This window comes from Callospermophilus lateralis, chromosome 1 (assembly GCF_048772815.1).
Source record: "Callospermophilus lateralis isolate mCalLat2 chromosome 1, mCalLat2.hap1, whole genome shotgun sequence".
Lineage (NCBI taxonomy): Eukaryota > Metazoa > Chordata > Mammalia > Rodentia > Sciuridae > Callospermophilus > Callospermophilus lateralis.
The window spans coordinates 2,551,387-2,568,690 of record NC_135305.1 but is presented as its reverse complement, the minus strand read 5'-3'; the positions used below and the strand labels follow the sequence as shown (position 1 = coordinate 2,568,690).

The 17,304-nt window shown below is 58.3% G+C and overlaps 1 pseudogene; it reads left to right on the top strand.

Moving 5' to 3' along the window:
* Positions 1-17,304, top strand: part of LOC143383876 (DNA repair-scaffolding protein-like) — a 120,843-nt pseudogene that overhangs the window by 89,415 nt on the left and 14,124 nt on the right.

Below are 17,304 nucleotides of genomic sequence, written 5' to 3'. Positions count from 1 at the left end.
GTCGACTCTGGAGAGCCCCTCCTCACGGTTGCACCTTCCGCACTGGAGTCGGTTTGAGGGTCAGCTCGGTGGTTTTCCTGGGTGTCTCCTGGTCTCCCGTCATGACACAACGCCTGGCCTTTGTCACTGTGGCCATGGGCGCTCAGCATGGTGGGGAAGGAACCCGATCAGAAACAGAGGCCCCGGATCCGGACGCAGCCCCCGCCAGCCACGTGGGCAGGGACCACCAGGCTCTCATCTGGTGTCCTCAGACGCAGCCCAGTCAGACCCACCGTCCTCACCCCAAACCCAGCCCCCAACCCAAGGCGTTCCCAGCACCAAACGCTCCCCTCTCTCATTTGGTGTGCGAATCCTGTCCTGAACTGACACGAGGCTATTTTTAGTCTTTATTTATTCTCTCTGTGAATATTCATGTCTCATTGCAGAAGTCGTCCCGGCTTGATTCTAGGGGACTGCACCGGCTCCTGGGGTCTGTTGCGTAATGCCCCCATGAGCCTGCGCCTCCTTCCAAGCTCCCCGCCCCTCCCGACTCTGGAGCCCGTCCGGTCTCCGTACAGAAGCGCAGGTACACGGTGTCTGAGCCACCCCGGGGTCACAGCAGAGCTCCTTCACACCAGGCTTTGGGCTGCCTGTGGGCAGAGGCATCACGTGGGGAAGGGGCCATCCTGCTTGCCCGCTGCCCAGAAGCCAAGCTCCTCCATTACAAGGTGCCAGACAGAAAGAGGACTCACCGAAGGATTAAGGCTCTCTAGTGAACTTGACCCACAGGTCAGTCTCCATGGTGCTGCCCATGGGGTCAGCTGGTTGGTCAGTGAGGTTTGATGTTGCGATTATCCAGAGACAGGGCAAATGCCATATAGGTCACTCCAGGGGGACCTCAAAAATGTGACACAAAACGGCCGTGTTGGCCAGCAAGAGGGCTGTAGGAGGACCACACGCCCTGAACATGCACTGAAGACCGGTGGACTCTCCCCAGGACCCACCGGCAAGAACCTGATCACACAGCAGGGAAATGAGACCCCAGAAGGGTCTGACTTGGATATGACGTTCTCAGGAGCCTGCAGGGAACATGGGTGCTGCTCTTGATTTCTCCTTTATATTAAAAACAAGCCTCTTTTGATGTGTCATGAAATTCAAATATGGAACAGGATACTGTCTCATGCTACCCTACAACTTCGGGAGAAAGATCAGGACATGATCAAGTCTTAATTATGTAAGAATGAGCCTATGATCATAATCATACCACGTGTTGTTAACTGGAAGACTGTGTATTTTCATATTATTAGTTTCACGTATTTCCTCTGAGTTTCCAGTCTCCTCTTGTTGGCCACTCACTAGAAAACCTTGCTTCTGTTTTAACTGAATGCAGTCATTCCAAGTGGCCCGTACGCAGCGGTGGCTGACGGGGGTGGTCAGGACCTGATTCCAGAACCTGCTCTCCTCCCAGGCCCGGGTCTGCCCTGCTCCACTGCCCCTGGTGGAGCCAAGGCTGGGACACTGGAGCGTGGACGTAACTGAAACCAACCGCTGGATGAGGCCGAGGTGGTGAGGACACTGGTCTGGACACTCAACCACATGAAATCATCCCACGCCTCTTGGAGAGAATCCAAGCCCCTCTCTGCGCCGGTTGGCCCAGCTGCCTCTGAATGCTCCTAGGCAGCCCCGCCCAGGCCAGCCCTCACGCTGAGCCAGCATGGCCTCCACGGGGCACTCCTTCCTGGTTTCTGTGCCTCCCCCAAGAGCCCTGTGGAAGCCTGGTCCTCACCTGAGGACAGAGGACAGCCAGCCTTCAACACGGGAAGGCACCCTTGGCTCCTTGGTGAATCTCCTGCTGGTGCCGTCGGCCCCAGTGTGGTCTGCAGACCTGTCACCTCCTGGCCTTTCTCCGTCACCACGGTCCAGCCGCTGGCCCTTCTCTGAGATGCGATGACCAGAGCCGATGCAAACCTGCACGAGTGTCCTGAACCACCTGGGCCTACACAAGGAAGAGCAGAGAAGAGGCTGTCAGAACTCCCCCCGGGGAACTTCTGACCCCCGTCAACTCATTTTTGAGGCCACAGTCAGCTAGAACAGAATCTCTTCCAAATAATTTTCAAACTGTTTTCCTCTGGGGTGTGTGTGGGGGCGTGTGTGTGTACAGAACTAATTTCTTGACCCAGCTGCAGAATGCGGTATGAAATCATGTTCCGTTTCTTCTTGCCACCACTCAGTCCTTGTTACAGAATTCTGAGATATTTGAATCGTTTCCCTCTGTTGCTCATAAGAAATTTTTAAAATGGAGAGAAGTGCGGCCAGCAGGGCTCACCCAGCAGCACCCCTGGGTTCCGTGGTGAGCTGGAGGTCTTCTCTTTCTCTCTCGAGCATCAGCGTAAACCTGTGAGCACTCCATGATGAACCACTACGGTGCGCTACTCAATAACGGATTATGAAAATTCTCCATGTCATTTAAATGAGCATATATTATTCTGTTTCTTTTCTTCCATAGATTTATCAATCTGCGATGGAAGCCTGCTTTACAATCATTTCATGCATCTCCGATCTTTCTCCGAGTATAAACTGCTTAAAGGAGAATTTGTGCATGGCGACATGGCAGTCTTCACGGCTCTCACGGTCTTGTTGAGGCTGGATTAGATATGCGACATGTTAATTTTGTATCATTTACACATTTGATAAATATTCTTCAAGTCCAGCTAAGTGTTCAAAAGGCAGGGTCTTGTCGTACGTAAGTCACAAGTATCTGATTTTATAATGTCATCTGCTTCTTTCCCTTTTCTCCTCAAATTTGAGCAGCTATATATTGGTAAGCGCCGTGTGCTGGGCCAGGCTTGCTGACGCACCTGCACCATCCCGCCTGAGACTGTGTCCAGCCCTGGACACGGACTTGCTGCGTGTCCCCAAGCCCACGCACAGCTAAGTCTCTCAGTGGGGCTGCGTCTGCCCAGCGCCCCAGGGCTTTCGAGTTCCCTCTGACAGCACCTTGGTGGCCATTTACAGCAGCGAATGGGTACTTGTTGGGGGTCCTATGTCCTCCAGCCCAACCCACGGAAGAGCCCCGAAAGGAGCCTCCGAGCGCCACCCACAGTCTGCACAGAGCAGGGAGGCCCCTCAGGGGTGTCCCTGGGGTTTCTTCCTGCCCACGGGGAGCCCTGGGCACAGCGCCCTCTCCAGGAGTCCCCGCTGCGTGGATGCAGCCCGCCAGCTCCGCCGCTCTCCCTCCTTGGTCCGCTTGTTCTGACCCTTGGTCTTCGCCCTTCCATGGGCTCAGTGGAGCACAGAGGCCCCAGAGCCCCTGCCACCCCAGAAGCCCCCAGAGGGTCCTGGGCTGGCGGGTTCCAGGGACAGCAGCTGCTGCCCACGGCGGGCCCTCTCCTGAGAAGCCGGTTCTGCTGTCATTTTCAACAGTCTCCTCCTACGGTGTCCTGTCTCCCTCTCCATGGAGCAGAGGACCCACAACTCCCCCCGCCACCATGGGGCTCAGGCTACTCCTCACGCGTCACCAGGCAGCGGCTGAGGAAGCCTCGGGGTCTGCGACTCCCTGTTTCTCTGTGGGCTGCGCCTGAGGAGCCAGGGACAGAGCCACAGGCTGCTTCCAGAGCGAGTGAACTCACCTCAGGGGACATTTGACATCACAGCTCCAGATGGGGACTGGAACTCAGGGATGCCTGGGTTTTCTGAGGCAGCACCCAGTGACAGGGACGGATGCCAGGAGAATCTCGGGGCCTCACTGCTGCTCAGCGCGGGCTCCCCGAACCCTCCTGGCCCTGACCTCTCTCTCCAGGGCTCCCTTCCTGGCCTGCCCACCTCCACTCTCTCCCTTCTGCAGACCCACCGCCCTCTCCTGGTGTCCCGTCCACCCTCCCCTCGCAGAGCTCTGCAGCCCAGAGTCCCGGGGGGAGTGGCTCGTGGTGGGGAGGCAGGTGCCTGGCTGGGTCCCGGGTCCTCTGTGAGCTCTCGTCTCAGCCTTTTCCGGGGCACGGGCAGCATTAGGAGAGGTGGTGTAGGCTGCAGAGATGGGGAAAGAGAGCCACTCCGCTCCGCTGTGGCAGCGGAAGACTGTCACAACAGACAGCCATGTGTGCCCTGAGAGTGGCTCCTGAGATCAGAGCTTTGACACTTCCGTCTCGGCGATTTCAACCGCAGGAGAAGCCAGGCCAAGACCCCTAGGATTCAGACCCGCCAGGCTTCCGTGTGTGTGTGTGTGTGTGTGTGTGTGTGTGTGTGTGTCGTGACGCACCAGGATACACGCGCGGGGCACACGGCACCGCACAGACCACACAGCACACACCGCAGAGTGTCACAACCGGGCTCGCCACACAGCCCCCCGGGCTCCATCAGGAGGGGACAGTGCCCCCAGCTGTGGGCCAGTGAGGCCCTGGGCCTGTCTGCGTTCTCATGCTCCCCAGAGGCACTCGCGGCCTTGAAGCTGCGCTGCTCCCACACTGACGCGTTAAAAACGAAACCAGTTGGTGTGCAGGCGACGGAGGACGGGCGCCAGTCCCTGGGAGCCCCTTGACCCGCAGCTCCCGGCAAGCGGAGCCCCACGGTCGGTGCCTTTTCTCATCAACCCAGGACGCTTGGCCCCTCCTGCTGGGATCCACCTGCCCAAGGAAACACCTGGATTGATCACTGTCCCTCCTTAATGTGGGTATTGACTCTGGCCTAAAGATGACAGGTTCGAAGACTGTCATTAGTCTGCACGGCAGAGATTACATGTGGATATAATAGATGCTTTACCTTTAATTTTTGTTTTAGTATCTTCTTATAAATGGCATCAAACCGTGCTGAGCCTATTTATTATGGCTTTCCTCTGAGAGATGCCTCGGTTGCCAAAAATAACCTTCCTTCCTTACCAGAGGCCCAGGGTGGACCTCCTCAAGGTGGAGTGGGTCCGAGCAGGGCAGCCTGGCTTGCCTGTGCCCAAGGGTCCTGTGGGCCCCTGTCCTGCTCTCCTGGCCTCCTACCCCACCAATAAAAGTCCACCTGTCTTGAAAACAGCTGGTGCTACGGTCAGAGTGGACCCCTCCATACCAAGTCCCCATGTTGGAATCCCAACTCCCAGGACTCAGAAGTGACCCTGATAAAGCAGGTCATTTGGGTGGGGCCCTGATCCACTAGGACCAGTGCCTGATGGAGAGGTCAGGATCCAGCCGCTCAGAGTGACAATCGTGAGGACAAGGAGAGGGGCCTAGAGGAACCAGCCCTTGGTACCTCCATCTCACACTTCTGGCCTCAGGACTGAGAGCGCCTCCCAGGCTGGGGAGTGGTCACGGCTGGAGACTCATCTACCTGGATGATGACACCTCGCCACATTCATCCCAAGGAAGAGCCGCCTCAGCACCGCGGTGCAGCCTCGGACACCCTCCCGTGACATGAGCCCTGCTCCTCCATGAAGCACATGACTCGTGCCCAGCATTCACAGGTGGCTGGGGACGAGCAGGCTCAACCTGCCCACTCAGACCTGTGTCGCCTCCCCCAACCTGGATGGGTGCCCCAGAGCTGCCCAAGGGGGGAGCCTGAAACCACTCCTCCAGCTCAGCGCTCGTCTCGACCTGCGGCAGGGCCAGCCGCACGTGTCAGCAGAGAGGTGGCAGGCGGCGGGCTACCCCTCTGACGGGCTTACCTGCCCAGCGAGGGGTTCCCTGCTTGGGAACTGGGAGGCTGCAGAGCAGGACTTTCCACCTTCTGGGTGGGCAGAAGGCTGAGGCAGCTGTGGAAGAGTAAGTCACTAGACCTAGCCAAGCCCTGGGGCTTTCATGGCAAGAGGCGCCCCCCTCGGTCGTCTCCACTCTAGGGCACAGGCAGCTTGGCCAACTGCAGCACCAGCTTCTCAGCTGGACCAAGGTCGGGGCGGAAGCTCACCCCTGAGTTCAGTGACATGTAGTCACTGTCTGCACGCATGAGCCAGGGTGGCCAGGAGCGGCTCCTGGAGAGGACAGCATCGGGGATGGTCATTAGGGTGAGACGTGCTGATCTGCCCTGGAGTCGGGGCCTGCAGCTGATCCACTTAGAGCAATAGCTATGGATGAAAATCAAACTCTTCTCCAGAAGGTGCCCTGTGGGCACGCCCGGTGCTCTGGCCGTGGGCACATCGTCCTGAACAGGGAGAGAGGTGGGTCTGATGGTACCACAGGGGCTGCTGTTCCCCTGGAGCCTCGTCACCTCCAGCAGCCGATACCCAGGCTGCGCAGCTCCACACCCTGTTACTGGTCAGCATCAGGGAGCAGCTTCGAGATAGGACAGCCCAGGTGGATGGCCACCACTTTCTTTCCTGGGCTCCTTTCTCTGCTTCCTTGCCTGTGCCCAAGTGTCCTATGGGTCCCCTGTCCTGCTCTCCTGGCCTCCTGCTTCCCCCACCCCACCAATAAAAGTCCACCTGTCTATGGTCAGAGTGGACCCCTCCACCCCAGACCCCTCCCTCTCTCTCTCTCTCCCCTCCCTCTCTCTCTCCCCTCCCTCTCTCTCTCTCCCCTCCCTCTCTCTCTCTCCCCTCCCTCTCTCTCTCCTTCCCCTCCCCTGCTCCTTCTCTCTCTCCCCTCTCCTTCTCTCTCTTCCTCTCTCTCCTTCCCTCTCTCCCTCTCTATCCACCTCTCTTTCTCTCCCCTCTCTCTTTCCCTCCCCATCTCCCTCTCTCTCTCCATCTCTCTCTCCCTCTCTCCTTCTCTATCCACCTCTCTCTCTCTCCCCTCTCTCTTTCCCTCCCCAACTCCTTCTCTCTCTCCCTCTCTCTCTCCACCTCTCTCTCCCCTCTCTTTCCCTCCCTCTCTCCTTCTCTCCATCCCTCTCTCTCTCCACCTCTCTTTCTCTCCCCTCCATCCCCCTCTTTTTTCTCTCCCCCTCTTTCCTTCTCTCTCTCCCTCCCCCTTTCTTTCCTTCCCTCTCCCTCCCCCTCTCTCTCCATCCCTCTCTCCCTCTCTCTCCATCCCTCTCTCCCCCCTTTCTCCCTCTCTCTGTCCCCCCCTCTCTCCCCCTTCTCTCTCCACCCCTCTCTCCCTCACCCCTCCCCCTCTCTCTCCCTCTCTCTCCATCTCCCCTGCACAGTGGTCCTACGGGGTGACGTGCTAGGCTGAGCATCACACAGGGTAGCCCTCACTCCTAAGGTCTGAAGTGGCCATGGTCAGCACAGCATTTACTTGTGGTGTTTTCTGGCTGTGGGGAAGGGCGCTGCCTGCCAGCCCCTGACCTCTGCCTGCTGGCTCGCTCAGCTTGCTATAGTGACAAGGTGCCCACCCTCATTATGTGCTGGGCCACTGCTGCCCATCAGCTGAGCTGCGACAGTGTCAGCTTGGGCCACAGGGTCCCCCTCCCCAGGGCCAGCCAACGCAGAGCACCCAGTGATGCTCAGACCAGCAGACAGAGGAGACCCGGGTGTCTGAGGGCCAGGGGGTTCCCAGATCAGAGGGCGAGGAGGCCGACCCTGCAGCAAGCAGGCGCACTCAGGTGGCCCTCGCCAGTGGTTTCCAGGGCAAATGAGCAGGTTGGCCCCAGAAGTCACTACCTCCCACCTGATCATCCACCCTGAGGGTTCTGCGGACTGGATAATTAAAGATACAGGACTTCACGGATCACTGCGCACACACCACTCCGCCTGGGCCAACGCCCACAGCCTCTCTCAGCATTTGGAGCCTGTCTCTGGTGTGGGGGTGACCGCACATTCCCGGGCATTCCCGAGGGCTCACTGCCCTGGCTTCCTGCAGCCTCCCACCCTGCTCTGGGCCCACAGAGGCTGGCCAGACAACCCTCGGCTACGCCCTCCGGCCAGGCCCCCAGTGCAGACCCAGAGCAGTGCCCTTCCCTTACCAGGGTGGGCCCCGGGGTTCTGCCCTCCTCTGAGGGGAAATGCACCAGGCCTTCCTGACCAGCAGCTTCCAAAGAGGCCCTCAGCTACCCAGCTCTGTGGACTCTCCTTTTGGGCAAGGAAGGGCTGCATCTAGTGACTGGCTCCCAACAAATAAAGCAGCCAAACCGTGGGATGCCACTGCTGTGGTTGGGTCCCGGCAGACCAACTGGCACGCTGGTGGCGCTCCCCCTCCACTGGCTCACGCCATATTGGAGAAGCCCAGGGAGAGGAGCCACCGTGGCTCGGCACCAGCCAGGCAGCGTCTGAGGCCATCAGCAACTTGAGTGCACCTGTAAGGAGACCCTTCCCCAGCTGAGCCTGGACATGAGATGGCAGTCCAGAGACCCTGGACAGTGCCCTGTGGGGCCCCGACCCTGAACCAGCCAGGCCACACCTGACTCCTGGCCCACAGGGACAGACACCAGGCTCGCAGCATTAAGTTAGTGTCCACTTGCTGTGTGCTTGGAGACTGCTGCCCAGCCCACGAGCTGAGGAAACCTGGGACCATACCCACGTCCACTTTGCCAGCATCACTATTCTCAGAAGGAGAAACTTCCAGGCCCCAGAGTCATGATTCAGTGATGATCAGTGGGCTCCGTCTTTCACGTGGCCTCAGAGGACACCCATGGAAGCTGGCCGCTCTCTGCGTTTACACTCACAGCCACACAATCTGTAGATGGCACTTCGCAAGTCCGCGTCTGGGAACCCCCTGTTTCCCACGGTACCTGAGTGCCTGTACCACCAGCATCAAGGAAAGGAGACCCGGCTCAGACTGGCCATGTCTGCCTAGGAATTCTGACCCACGCTCACAGTGGACCGTCAGGAAGACACCAGTCAGTGAGGGCACGACGAAGGCACCGCGCCTCCTTTAGAAAGCAGAGCTCTATCAAGGATGCAGCAAGACAGGACCTGCCTTCCAGACCCCCGGACCCCGCCTGCCTCCCACACCCCCTGGGGACCCGTCTGTCTCACAGACCCCCCAGGACCCCACCTGCCTCCCACGCCCCCTGCACATGTCAGAGACCTTGGCTTAAGAACAACACAAAAATAACCACACGAGGTTCTGCCTGCTCACTTCCAGGTGTCCACACCTGGGGACCCCAGGCGCCAGGCCCTCTGCACAGCAGTCTAGCGGACCCATCCTTCACAGCAGCCTCCAGCAGCAGACGTGTGCAGTGGGCCCCGCGACGGCAGCAGAGGCCCGGAAGCACACGCACACACTGTGTCACACGGTGCTGCTCAAGTGTAGCTCAAGCTTTCTTCTCTTTTTCCTCGACTCTTAAGATCCATGCTGGATTCCTTTTCTTTCTTGGCTTCCTCCAGGCTGTGGAACTGGACGGCCAGCTTCCTCTTCTGCTGGCTTCTGTGGCAAAGGATGGTCACGCAGAGGTGTCCTGCTCTGGGACATGCAGGGGGTGTTCCTGAGGTGCCCGTTCTGCTTTCAGAGCCCCACATGGACGCTGAAGTGCTGCGGCCACAGTCTGACTGGCCCAGGCCTTGCCGTCACTGAGGAGCAGGGTCCTCAGGCTGACCTTGGGAGTCACTGTGGAGCATGATGTTCTGCTCCCAGGTGACAGGGGGACCCAGGATGAGGCAGGAGACACCATCCAGCTCAAGGGACGAGTTACTGTGGAATCAGAAATGAGAGGACAGACCCCGCTGCAGGACCCGGGTGTGCGCGGCATGGTCCAGGGAGGCCCCGGCAGCCCGCGGAGGAACGAGCTCAGGAAGGCTCCCTTAGGCCCTGGGGACGCTGCTGGGGCCAGCGGACATCAGGTCTTGGTGGACAGGGAAGAAGAATAAGAGAAGCCAGCTCTGCTGTGAGGGAATTGGGCTCGCCTGGCCTCTTAGGAGGAAATGAGGACCAAAGCCCAGGGAGAGGCCCAGGGCAGGACTAGGCTCCCTCTGCAAGCCCCTACTGCCCTCACAAGGGCTTGAGAGGAAGAAGTAGGTAGGAAAGACATCTCCCAAGAGACTGGACGCTTTCCGCCTTGAACGGAAGGGGGAGGTATCTCTTTTGAGCTGTGAAAACCAAAAGCCGTCCTCCTGTGGGTGTGGGGAGGTGATTGTTGGCAGGAAGACACTTTACCTGGGGTCCACAGACTCTCTCTCCGTGGGGCCATGGGCTCAGTGGGACAGCTGGGCATTGCAAGGAGCAAAGAGAAATCCTCTCCAGCAGGACCTAACCGCAAACCAGGTCTTAGAAGATCTCCACAGACACAGTTTCTCTAAATGTGAGCTCACCCTCCAGACGGTGAGTTGCCACGAAAAGACCACAGAAGCAACACGTACAGCCAGGCGCGGTGGTGCACACCCGTCATCCCAGCGGCTCGGGAGGCGGAGGCAGGAGGACCAAGAGTTCCAAGCCAGTCTCAGCAATGGTGAGGCGCTAAGCAACTCAGTGAGACCCTGCCTCTGATAAAATACAAGATAGGGCTGGCGATGTGGCTCAGCGGTCAAGGGCCCCTGAGTTCAATCCCCAGCACAAAAATAAACAGATGACATCACGACCAAGCCTGCACAGGACCCAGACTCAGGGCCACCAGACCATGCTCGCGGGTGTGTGGCAGGGCAGACCAATGGCACTCTGCAGGCAGGGCGGTAAGAGAGGGTTAGGGGTCAGCAGAGAAGTATGGAAGATGGACGACAAGCTACTCCTGAGGGTTGGGGCCGAGTACTGGGAAGGAGACCCCTGCACGCTCCCTTGCCTGTGTCCAGCCCCAGAAAGGCCCATCGCGCAGGCCTCGCCCAGTGTGGTCCCTGTTGTGGGACACAGCCTTCCACCCCTCAGCCCCGCTGTCTGAGTGGGGATGACGGCAGAAGGAAGAAGGTGGAGGGAGAGTGGGGATCGGGTCTCTCAAGGTCACCGTGCCCCCAAGCACCTCCATGATGAGGTACGGGGTGCTGACGACATGTGGCCCCAGCTCCACGACAAAACATGACCTGCTCATCTTTAGCACCCAGGAACTCAGCCACAGCCCAAGGCACGCAGAAGAGACAGGGCAGGAGACGAGCCCTGGGACAAGACAATTGTTAGGGACCAGATGGACACAAACCGTCAAGGGACACTCAGAAGGAAGAGCCAGCGCAGTAGTTCTAGGTCCAGACAGACGGACTCTGGGCCAGAGAAACCAGAATCCAAGTTTCAAGGAGGCAGTGAGTACCCAGGTCTAATGCTGCTGGTCACTACGTCTCGAGAACCGGGAGTCCACCGATGGCTGGGAGCTTCAGAGCAAGAGCACCTTCCCTGGCGCGGTGGAGGGAGGAGTGGCGGGCTGGAAGGGCTAGAAGAAGATGGGGGAAGAGGAAGACGAAGCACGAGGAGTTCCACTACAGCTCTCTGCCCTTGCTACCTAGCCTCCGCCCACAATTAAAAATAAAATTTAATCCACAATTAAAAATAAAAATAAATTTTTAATTAAAAATAAAAATACCACCCACAGCCTACGAGTGCAGGATCAGGGTTCAACGTGGGAATATGGGCAGGACACAGCACTTAGACCATAGCAAGGAGAAACACGGGTCAGCTTCAGAGCCAAACACCTGTCCATAAGAAATACATATGCAACCGATTCCTATATCGAAAGGAAATGGTCAGGTTAATGCCATATAATGTCCAATAAACAGAAAGCAAATCTGAAAATCTGAAAGCCAAAAGATGGGCAGAAAAATGGTAGGCAGATTCTGTCCATATTTTTTTGAAAAATGAAAAAACTCTGTTTAAAAAAAAAAAAGACCAGGACAGTGCCGTGTAAGAGGAATGTGTGGGACTAGTCCCCAGAGGCTGCAGCCCACCATGGAGCCACAGCTGTCACACTGGGGCACACACAGGCCACTGTGTCAGCAACAGAATGGAAAGGCCAGCCGGGGACCACACATAGGGAGATTCTCTGTGAACTCGGGGGAAATCCAGGAGCAGCCGGGAAGAGATGGCTGCTCTCCCCGGTGGAGTGGGTCAGCTGGGCCGCCCCCTGGAGAGGACAGGCACAGCCCGGCTCTCTTCCTGAGCAAACGTGAATTCCAGAAGGACAGGATTTCAAAGTAGAACCAAACCGTAGCAGTATTATGAAATTACCCTTGTGTTCTCTGGCACATGGTCTGCAATGAGGTAGGATATATTTCTAAAGAACTAGAAGAACTCCGATTCCCAACACACAGAAGCTTTGAGGAGATGGAAATGCTAATCACACTGATTTGATCATTCTACGTTATATACACATATCAAACCAGCATAGCGTCCCCAAAAGTGCATCCAAATATTGTGGATTAAAAATAAAAATACCACTAACTAAATTTAAGTAAAACAAATAGTATAGCACAAAGCAAGGAAAAAAATATGGGTTATTTTTTTTAAATTTTAGAATGTGAAAGGCCTTTTTAATATGATACAAACTCAGAAGTCATAAAAATTGATGTTTCACTCACCAAATATATAAACATCGTCTTTATAAGGGAAAGTGTTATAAATATAGTAAAAAGGTCAATGCAAACTAAGAAAATAGAAAATACTTTCTGGACAGACTACAGAAAAAGAGAGAACTTTGAACTATGAAGAGTTTTAACAGATCAATAAGAAAAATACAATAATACAACATTAAAAGGTCGGTTTTTATAAACATGCAATTCACAGGAAAAAATCCACATAGTTCTAATGCATGTAAAAGGAGCACTAAGAATGGGGAAAGGAACAATTAAGAATGCAAAGCAGAGGTCCTTAAAAGCCCAGGAACAGCCCAAAGACAGAGTTCCTGGGCTCGACTCCGTGGGCAAGAGCTGGGGACAGGCTGTGCCCCATGGAGGTGCGAGGGCCGAGGTCTGCAGGAAACCTGGCCAGCTGTACACGCTCAGGGTCTTCACCCCTTGGCCCAGCAACCGCGCTGCAGGACTTCACCCCACGTGGGCATGGGAGGGCGCGTCTCCACTCGCTGTGGCTCTGCTCTCTGTGGCCAGCGCCACCTTGGACCTCCCATTATCTGCTTCTCACCAAATCCATTCCATCTTTGAGAGAAGGCGGCTGTGACCTGCCCCCCAGCGCCCAGGAAGCCTCCTCTCGATTCCCAGGCATCTTCCCCAAAGCAGAGCAGATCCAGCTCCACGGGGGAGCCTGGCTGCGGCCTCCCTGGGGACGCCAGGAGCCCTCTCACCTCGCCTCCCCTTGGTCTTGGAGGGCAGTGGACAGGCTGGACCAGCAGGCCCAGGGTCAAACACAGGCAGGTGCCTTCTCTGTTGTCCCCGGGTAGCAGACCTACCCAAGGGCAGATTCAGCCTTCCAGTTCACCTGTGGTGTCCGTCGTGGGAACGCGCACAATAGGGATTGGCTCAGGGTCCACGCAATCCCGACATCACTGTGGACTGAGACCCACACTGAGAACTAAGGCGTGAGCGAGGCAGGAGGAGAGAGCTGGGTAGCAGCCGGGAAAGGCGCCAGTCACGCAGGTGCTGGGGAGACCAAGCTCCGTTCCCACTGACTCAACTTGGGACATGGGACACATGGCCGTCTGTTCCTCGGGACGTCTGCTTCCATCAGCCAAAACACGGAAGGCCGTCTCTGTTTTCCCTGTGGGTTCCTCAGTGAGGTGTGCCAGGCCCCTGAGTGGGCGCCCAGGTCAGCGCATGTCCCTGTCCCCTCATGTGCTCCTTCAGGGACAGTGCCCCTCAACACCTCTAGTCCCTGGGCCCCTGGCTGGCCTTCCCGTGTCACACTCCTTCACCATCGGGCTACTGGGACCCGCGGCCCTGTCTCAAACACTGCGTGTGTCCCCCAGCCTCTGGCCTCTCCTCACCACCCCAGATGCCTCTCCTTGGCAGGATGCACGTGTTGCGCCCCACTTTTCATGTTCTTTGAGATGAATTGTGAGGTGTCCTTTTGGAGCTGTGGGCTTCCTTTACATCCACAGACAGGACACCCTTGATCCCAATCCTGTTCTCTGATCACCGCCCACGTTGGGAGGCAGGACTGAGGCAGTGGGGCCTCTGAGGCCCCCCGAGTGCAGACGGGGCCTTGGCGGTTCACGGGAGGGGAAGGACCTGGGCAGCCATGGCAGGACGCAGGCCTGGCCAGCACCGGAATGCAAATGCCTTCCTGCAGGCTGGAGCGGGCGGGGCGGGCTGTCATCTGACGCTGCGATGCGGCTGTTCTGCTGAGTCTGAAGAATCCCTTCAAGAGCAGTAATGAGAAGTCGAAGCCGGCGCTGATTACAGACCACAGCAGAATGCCAACGACCGGGGCCGCACGTGGGCGCCGCATCTTGCAACCACAAAGCAACGGAACGGAGAGGGAAGGGAGGGGCTCCGCGCCCGTCCCAGGCCTTCAGCAGGGGGACGCGTCCCAGGGCTGGCAGGGTGGCACCAGGAGGCTGGGGCTGGACCACACGGGGCAGGCTCCCAGGTGAGCCCAGGCCTGACCATGTTTGCCCCAGAGGAAGACGGACAGCCTGAAACCCTGCAGGTGGACGTGGCTGGGACAGGGCATCTTCCAGCAGCCCCATGTGGGGTCGGGGAGGACCTGGGGAGGAAACCCTGGGGTCTCCCCAGGGATGCGCTGACCAGGTCTCACGGGTGCCGGGGGATCCCTCGGGAGAGCACCTGGGCTGGAAGAGCCAGCACCGAAGGCCGTGGCGGGAGGGGCCGGTGTCCCGGCAGGTGGGGTGCTGGTGAGAGGCGCGGGAAGCGGGGCTCCAGTCAGGATCCTGTCCCGTCCGGGGCTCCCGGACGACGCACACTCAACGGACACAGCAGACACAGAACACGTTCTGCCAGCTGCGATGGCAGGGGCAGCCTCCTCACTGCTCTGCGGGGCCAGGACTCTAGCAGGGACACGAGGCTGGGGCCCGCCACAGCGCAGATGCTGACACTAGTACTGACGCTGACTGTGGCAATGGAGGGAGAGCCCAAGCCAGCACCCCTCACAGCCCCGCTCTGCAGGGTCCTCCTGGGCCCCGGGCACCCCGCACTGTGAGATCTTAACCCCAAACAACACTCTGGGTGTGTGACTGCTGCCGCCCCACTTCACAGACCAGCCACCAAGGTCACACAACTTGCCCCGCCACACACCTGCCAATGGCCCTGTGTGATCCCATATCTCAGCGGCTGGGCCCCTGGCCACCTGGCTGCCTTTTCCTGACCACTGCCCTGAAAACTCATCGATCCCCTGTGCCACCGCACCAAGAGAGTAGGACGCACCACCTGCGTGCCCTTCAGCTGGGGTGTGGCGAGGCCCCGGGGGTGTGGTGGACGGTGGTGTGGACGGTGGTCTGGTGAGTGTCCCTCCCACGCCCCGTCTGTCTTCCTTAGCTCCCGACTTTCTGGTGGAGGTTTTTCTTCCTTGGACCTCACGGTAGAGGACGTGGGACGAGAAACGCAGCCCAACCCCTCAGGTCCCTGGTCTGAGGCCTGGGCCTTCAGGGGCAGGTGTCCAGGTGTCTCCTCCCGTAAGTTGGCAACTGGGCTACTGTGTGCTTGCCACTTTGAAAACTTGAGGAGTCCCAAGGGAGGCTGAGACCAGGCCGGGGTCCCTGCAGCAGGCTCAGGAGGGTCGTCCTCGCGGCTCACGGTCTGGTGTCCCTTAACGACTAAGGCACAGCACATGCCAGAGCGACCTGCCTGCCCTGACTGTGGAGCCCGTCTCGCCAGGGGGGACGCAGGACGCAGGAGCACTGTGAGCAGGGAGCCCACTCCCGTGGAACAGATGGTCCTTGCCCCACATCCATAGGCTCCCCCTTCCCCTCATGGGGTCTGCTCCTCAGCACTGGCGGCGTGTTCCTGATCTGGATGGTGCAGACCACGGTGAAATGTGTGTTTCCTGGACAGCAGGGGTCTGTGGCCTTGGGTCAGTGGAGGATGCTTGAGGTGGGGGGCACAGCTCCTGCCACTGCAGAGACAGGCCAGCCTGGAGTGAGAGGGGAGGGAGGACAGCCAGAGCAGGTGGCCCTGCCTGTTTCCCCATCTGCTAGACGAAACCCACACTGCTGACAGCCCCCTGTCCCACAGAACTCTGTCCTGCTCTCCCGGGGGTGGACACTGGGCAGAGGCCGCCCAGAGGTGCTCTGTGGTGAAGAGAGCGTGCCTGCCCCAACCCAAAGGAGCGAGGGTGCCCACTGAACCTGCAGCTCTCATCCTGCTCTGGGGGTGACGAGAAGGATAACTGGGGATGAAGTTTCCCGGTGATGACCTGTCCACAGCACCGCCTGCTTGTGAGGAGGCAGAGGGAGAGGCGGACCCCAGCCTGCCTCGCCGCAGGCCATCCCAAGGGCAGCACGGGGGTCACGACGCGCAGCCCTGCCCATCAACAAGTGCTGGGCAGCAGCGCCCGTCCCCAAGACGACGACAGACCTCAAGCTGACAGCCTGGCACCTCCCCTGCCTGGGATGCCACGTCACACGGTGTGGACACGGGGTCCTGTCAGTGTGAACTGTCACCGAGCTGCCGCAGTCCTGACCAGACTCCTGGCAGATGTCGGAGGGACCAGGTGGCCTCCAGAGGCAAGTAATTTTAGCATCGCCTCTCGCAGGCCCAGAACTTCCGTCAACACCCTGACAGCAGCAGACAGCCCTGATTCCCTGCATGTCCTCAGTTGTCCCCAGACACCTGGACGTCTGGGTGAAGAGCACAGGGAAGGGCAGAGGCAGGCGGGACACGGGCCAAGGCAGTGTCTTCGCCTCTGGCCTGACTTCCACGCCCATGGCCATTGGAGAGGGACATTCTTGATGCCAAAAGATGACACAGGACCCATAAAACAAGACAGTGGGGTCCGGCGGCTCCTAAGCAGGTGACCACCAACCCCCAGAGGGTGCTGCCAGCAGGGAGGCACCCGTCACTCGGCGTGGGCAGGGGAGGGCACCGCCCCGGGGAGCTGGCTCTGCACGCCGCGTCTCCAGCTTAGCTGAAGGTTGTGGCCTCAGCCAACCCCCCATGAGAGTTTAGACAGAACTGAGAGAGACCTCACACCATCCTCACAACCCTGAAGCTCCCCAAGAGGGAATGACTCTGTGTGTGTGTGCACAGTGTGCACAGTGTGTGCTGTGTGTCGGGTAGCACGGGTATGGTGTGCGTATGGTGTGTGACTGGTGAGTGCATAACGGGGTGTGTTGTGTGTAGTGTGTGCATGGTGCACGTGTGTATGTCCGGCTATGTCGTGGGCACAGATGTGTCTGGATATTGTCTACGTGCCTGACATGTGAATTTGCATGGCATGTGCATGCATGGATATGCGTGTGCATAGTGTGTGTGGAATGGGTCTGTTGCTTGTGGCGTATGCACGTCACTGTGTGTATGGTACATAGCATGTGCGGTGTGTCTATGGTGTGCGATACATGTGTGGTGCATGTCATGGATGGTGTGTGCGGGTGTGTGTCTACATGTGTGTGTCTTCTGTGGGCGTCAGGAGCACCCCTACAGGGCCGACAGCTAGCTCTGGTAACAGTCCAGCACCTCCGGCTGCAGCACCCAGTGGCAGGGTTGGGGTCCCA